Here is a 6,950-nt window from a genome sequence, read left to right as displayed (position 1 = left end):
TTTTTAAAAAATTTAAAGACAAAATATTGGAGTTTTCTACAATTATTTCTTTCATTTTTAAATAAGTGTTTGCAAAAAGAGTTTTCTTTCCCTTTCTACTATAATAACCTAACCATTAATCTTTGTTAATTTTTGACTGGTTGTTGTAGGTTAGAAAAGAGTTGATATCTTAGCATCAAACTGTGTTTGAAAAATTTTGATCTTCCATGTGGTATATTAGAGAAATGATTTAATGTATTAGAGTCTTAAAAATTTTAAAAAATGGTTACAAAATTATCTTTGATAGCAATAACTATCGTTTAATTTTTATTGTGTTTATATTATTGTCATGCTAAGATATATAACTTTTTATATACTTATATCCAATAGTTTAAACTTTTTATAAGTCATTTCATGACATAGCTATAATATCAAAATGTCTATAAATAAAAAAAATCTACAAATTGGAAAAAATGAGAATAATAAGTGGACAAACAAATATGAAAAGAAGAAAACCTAATAAGAATAATTTTGTTTCATATATTTAACTTAAATAAAAAACAAGTTTTCGGTGACAACTTTAATTTATTTTCTAACAACAATACGTAATTGAATATTTATTTGAGATGGGAGGTAGTTTGATGTATTGTAACTTTGGAACTGTGTGGTGTTTGTTGTTTTGTATTTTGGATTGAGTCGTGTGTGATGCAATGGTTTGGCGAGTCTAGAAGTTTGCTAGGCCGGTGAGTTTGTATTTGGTATACAATGGAGAGAGTCAACAATGGAAGTTGCCGGCAGTTCACAGATCAAATCAAATATGACCGTAAAATGTTTATCCATCGATTAAAATAGTTATGGTTAAAATAATTATAAATAAATTTTTAAAATATGACAAAAATAATTATATTTTAAATATATATTTTTTAAAATAGTTTTAATAATTGGATTTGGATGGAATTTTTTTTAAATGAATAAAATAAATATCATTAATATATTAATTACGTAAGAGTAAAGTATCGTTTTTATCCCCAACGTTTGGGGTAAATCTTATTTATGTCCCTAACGTTTAAATCGTCCTATTTGTATCCCTAACGTTTGTAAAAGTGATTCAATGTTATCCTGCCGTCAATTACACATCATGAGCGCTTTAGTTTGAGTTTTAAAAATCTATTCTTGAAGTTAGAATACAAATGTCTGTGATAGAATCGATGATCTATTCCGAAAAATAACTCATCAAATGTTGAAACTAATTTCTACAACATTTACATAATTCACTTTTTTAGGGACATAATTGAATCTAAACACAAATAATGGGTATAATATTAAAATCAAAGACATCCAAGTGGGACCTAATTGAGAATGAATACATTCAAGTGAGAATAATTGAAAAATATAATCTGATTTGTTAGTATAATTGATAGTAGGATAACATTGAATCACTTTTATAAACGTTAAGGATACAAATAGGACGATTTAAACGTTAGGGACACAGATAGGACTTACCCCAAACGTTGGGGACAAAAACGATACTTTACTCATTACGTAAATAAGTATTTACGAACGTTTTTACCGAAAAGCATCATATCACTTATCTCGTTTACAGTATAAACGAAATAAGTAAACACGCATCTCGTTTATACTGTAAACGAGATAAGACTGAGAATAAATGCAGGCGTATATTTCGTTTACAGTGTAAACAAGATAAGTGGGTCATTATAACGTTTACAGTGTAAATGAGATACGTTAAGACAAATTTTCAATGGCTATAAAAGGATATGCAACTCTTTGTATCTTCCACAAATATTTTACTACTTCTTTGCTATCTATTGCTTCTGAAAATAAGCCAAAATGTCTAGTAGTAATAGTTTCTTGGTTGTAAATGTGTATCCAAATTGCCGTATAAGAAATAATGATAATGATGTAACATTTGAGTATGAGAATCCCATTTTGTTACGTACCTGGCCAGTAAGTTCATTGGCAGAATTGAAGAGTCTGATATTGGGTAGCGTCGGTGGGAGTGGGAGAAAAGAGATTGGAAGAGTGGGGTATAGGTTGCTAGCACTGATGGAAAATAGAGTATTTCGGTTTCGTCTGTTTTGGCTCCATGGCGATGAGCATGTGCGCCTGATGTTTGACATCTATGGGAGAATCGTGGCAGAGCAAGTGATGGAGCTTTCTACGGAGGTTGGAGATGTCGGTGGTGGTGGAGGATCTGGGTCGTCAGACTTCATCCAGGATGACCCACCTCTCGCACCACCACCAATTCATGTTGCCAGTCCAGTGGAAGACATGGAGGTCGATGGTGAGGAGTTCGACGAGGAGTATGTTGCGGATAGCAGCGAGAGAGGTTCCTCCGAAGATGATGATGAGGATGAGTTTGTACCGGAGATCCCGGTTAAGGCATCACGTAGGTATCTTCTGCCTCTCCCTGTTCAATTCCGGCCTTGTCATCTATACCCAGTCACTATAGTACGTTAGATCTGAATGCGATGCACGAGAAGAATCCATTAGGCAACACGAGTGAGGAAGATTACAACTTGGATAGTGGGGTGGACTTTAGGGTTGGCCATAGAATCAAAAGCAGAGATGCAGTAGTGCAGGGTGTTAAGAATTACAGCATTCGCAGAAGTGTTGAATATCGAGTGGTGGAGTCCGATCGATTGAAGTACCATGTGCGTTGTCGACAACATGCTGCAAGATGCCCTTGGAGTCTCCGTGTTACTCTCCGATAGAATCTCGGATACTAGTACGTTAAGGATTCATTGTATTCAATGTTGTCATTTGTCGTTGTTATGCTTGTTGAACATGTTTACCACTGTTGTTCTATTTCGCTAGGGAGGTGCGTAGGGTGGGTGGAGTGCATACGTGTTTAGCACCCACAATGTTGCAGGACCACCAACAGTTTGATAGTAGTCTCATCTGCCGTGTCATCCTCCCGTTAATACAATCAAATCCGACCGTCAGCATCTCAGTTCTACAAGGTGCAGTTAGGCAGAGCTATCATTTCGAACCCTCGTACAGGAAGGTTTGGATGGCAAAGCAAAAGGCGATTGCATAGATATACGGTGATTGGAAGGAGTCTTACAACAAGGTGCCGAGGTTGCTGCAAGCGCTATAGAGTTATTGTCCTGGAACTATATGTGAGATCATCGTTGCATCGTACTATGATGGGCACCTCATGGTGCGTGACTACAGCATGTTTGATAAGGTATTTTGGGCCTTTCCTCCCTATGTTGATGCTTTCAAGCATTGCAAGTCATTTGTCTTTGTCGATGGTACTAGGAGTGTTCAAAACCGATCCGGACCAAACAAAACCGACCAATTGAACCGAAAAAATTGAAAACAAAATAAATCGAAAACTGAAAAAACAAAAAAAAATCATGTTTTGTTTTTTTTTGCAGTCCGAACCAGCGCCTCCCAGTCCCGCCGAACCAGCACCACCCAGCCCCTCCCAACAATGCCTCCTAGCCCCTTCCAACAGTGCTGGACCAGCCACCCAGCAGCGCTAGACCATCCCCTCCCAGCAGCGTCGAACTGGCGAACCCAGCCCCTCCGAACACCAGATATGGAGGTTCCAAGTCAGGTGTTAATTTGAATGATTTATGTTCTATGTTCATTTTATTTTTGTTTGAATTTCTGGTAATTGTTAATAATTTTATTTTGTTTGAATTTCTACTTTTGTTTGAATAATTTCTGTTCTTTGTTCAGTGTATTTTTTTTTGAGTTTCTGGTAGTTGTTACTAATTTTATTTTGTTTGAATTTTTGCTTCTGTTGAATAATTTCTGCTCTGTGTTCAGTGTATATTTGAAATTGCTGATTGTTGTTGATTGTTGTATGTGGTTTATGTAGTTTATTGTTCATTGTTGTATTTTTGAAATTTTTGATTATTTTTGAAATTTCTGTTTGCATAATTTGTCCAATTTTAGAACTGCCATGTCAAAATCCGTGAATGGGTATCAGATCTTTTAGAACCTTTGGATTCACACTTGTTAATTTTATATTGCTTTTTCTTTTCTTTGTGAATTGTTTTGTATGAGAGAAGTTCAAGAATCAAGATCACTGATTTAACTTGGTTTGGATGATCATCGATCTTACTTGGTTTTCTTTGTTTGTTGGATTGAAATAATGATGTAGCAGTTTTATTAGATATATATGTTGTTTGAGTTATCTAAACGTATAGTTTAATGTAAAAGCCGTTTGAGTTTTGATTTTGTTGTGATTATTTTCAGTTATTGGGTTTCATTTCTTTCTGTTTCACTAGAACATGAAATGTGTTATTAACTGTTTGATTTATTTCATGAAGCTTGTGTTTGTTTTAGGCTAATTCAGTTTCACATGAGCTGGGAGATTTTATGTTTGTTGAAAATTTGTAATTTTAATTCTCAGTATAATGGGCTATGAGGGGCTGGAGGTTGTTAATCCAAAAGGAGGAACCAAAGACGCAGTAGAGGAAGCGGAGAAGGGACAATGGAAGCAAGAGGTACAAAGAATTTAACTGTCTTAAAGGCAAAGTACATTTTATTGTGTGAGGAAGTTGTTGCTAATGCAATTTAGATTCTACAACAGGCATAAAGTAACTTTTCATCTTTGTGGAACGGAGATGGGAATTTGCATTTTGAAACTTGATATTTTTCACTTTATAACTTTTAGTCAACAAATGATGTACTTTGATTAACAAAAATTTACATATATCTCATGGTGTACTTTGGAGAAAATTTATCTTCAAATTTATAACGTATATTTTATATTGTATACATGTCGTTCTTGCAATTTTTAGACTTTTTTTTATGAAATTAATTGGAAAACCGAAAAAATCGAACCAAACTAAACCAATATTAATTGATTTGGTTTGGTTCGGATGATCTCAATAAAAAAATCGAACCAAATCAAACCGCATAATTAAGATAACATTAGATTGGATGGGTTTTTGTCAAAAAATCAAACCAAATCACAAACCGAACACTCCTAGATGGTATGCATCTATATGAAAAATATGGTGGTGTTCTCCTTATTGTAGTTGCACAAGACGGTAACAGCAATATCCTTCCTATAGCCTTTACAGTTGTTGAGTTTGAGACGATGAAATCATGGTCTTTCTTTCTTAATAATCTGAGGCATGTGGAAGGCTTGGGTCTCTGGGTGCCAACGCTCAACGAATGTCGTGATCAAAGAGCTGTCGAAGACAAAATTCCTTAGCGGCAACGCATCACCAAACCCAGCCTCCCTCAGATACGGGGCAATGACGTCTAGTGGTGGGAGTGTGTGACTCACTCTTCTCGGAAGAAACAGGCGAGGTCTCTGATAAACAATAAAAATACCGAATCAGGAATTAATTTGACTTATAAGTAAATTATTCAAGCAAATAATTACAAACACTTAAATTATAAATTTATTTACATAAAAAAATTTAATTGAATAATGGAAATGCTTAGATAAATAATTAACTTTAACGTCTATTTTAATGCAAATGAAAATGTCTCATAAGATAACTAATGACTACACTTTCTATTTTAATTAATTTAAATAAAATTATTTAGTGAAATAGTGAATAACAAAATTCATTTCGCAACTCCTATATATGGATGGTAGATTAAATGAAAACGTTTACTTAAGAAAACTTAACAAAAAATAATTTACTTAGATATGTGGTAAATACAAACATAAATATTTTGCTTTAAGATTAGGTTTATTATAAATTGTTAATAAAAGGGTAGTCAACTTTCTAAGTGTATATAACTCCCAAACCGCAATTGCTTTTCACTTGGAACCAATTTGAGTAGTTTGGTTTATGAGCCTAGTTGTCCCTTGTGAAGTTTCAAGTCATTTTGTTCAATAGATAAAATTGTATGATTTTTGAAATAAGTTTTTTGGGCAAAAATTATGTAAAAATTAATAAATTTGTACATTCTTGTTTTAATTGTAGTATGAAGTTAAAAACCCTAGTAGTTCACCATAAACTTTTAGGTAGCGTTTGTTGTGAGGTACTGAGACAGAGACTGGGAGACTGAGAGTCAGTATCATGTTTGTTAGTTTAGAGACTAGTACTAAAATTTTTGTCTTTGTCTCCAAAATTTCAGTATTTCAGTACCTCTAAAAAGTAGGGACACAGGGGACTAAAATTTTTAGAGATAGACATTGAAACTTTAATAACATTTTATACCTAAAATACCTTCATTTCAATTAATTAATTCCAATTTTACTCTTTGTACAAATTAAATTAGAATTTTATTCTTGTTTCAATTTCTGTATCTCACTTTGCACCAAACGAAATACTAAGATTTATTTCAATATCTGTCTCTTAGTATCTGTCTCTCAGTCTCAGTCTCAGTCTTTTCGTCTCTATCTCTCTACCAAACACTACCTTAGTTATATGATCATTTTTATATGAATTTACTAAGTGATTGCACTTTCTAGTCTTTTTATTGTGGCACCCTATTGTAGTAGCAACTTGTGAAGTTCCTATAAGGTTTTATATTAACCTGATTGAGTTGGAACCAAATCTAGTGTAAGAATGTGACCCATAGAGCATCCTCACTAGAGTTTGGAACATAAGAAGAACCATGTGAATTTTTAAAAATTTTGAGAAGTAGGGTTGTACTTTGAAACATTATTGATTTGATTTGAATTTAAGCTAGTGTTTTTTGGTTGGTGATCTTTTCAGGTGTGTGACACTTGTGTGGTACTTATTAGAAGTTTTTCCATGAGAAAGGAGTTGGATGAACATGATGGAGTTTGTAATTCCTTGTTCATACATGATGGAACTTGTATGAACATGATGGTGTGTGGTACTTATTATATTTTGGAGATTTATAATTCTTTGTTTTTCTTGTCCTATGTATGAATGTATCTACATTAGGGTTCTTTAATGTGTCTTGTTAGTTTGTACAAGTTTATATGTTGAAGATTTATAAAACAATCTTAGTTAAATGAAAGATATTTGAACTATTTATGTTATTTTATATATATATAT

This window comes from Arachis ipaensis, chromosome B04, assembly GCF_000816755.2.
Source record: "Arachis ipaensis cultivar K30076 chromosome B04, Araip1.1, whole genome shotgun sequence".
NCBI lineage: Eukaryota > Viridiplantae > Streptophyta > Magnoliopsida > Fabales > Fabaceae > Arachis > Arachis ipaensis.
The sequence above is the reverse complement of the archived record's forward strand: the minus strand, read 5'-3'. Positions refer to the sequence as shown.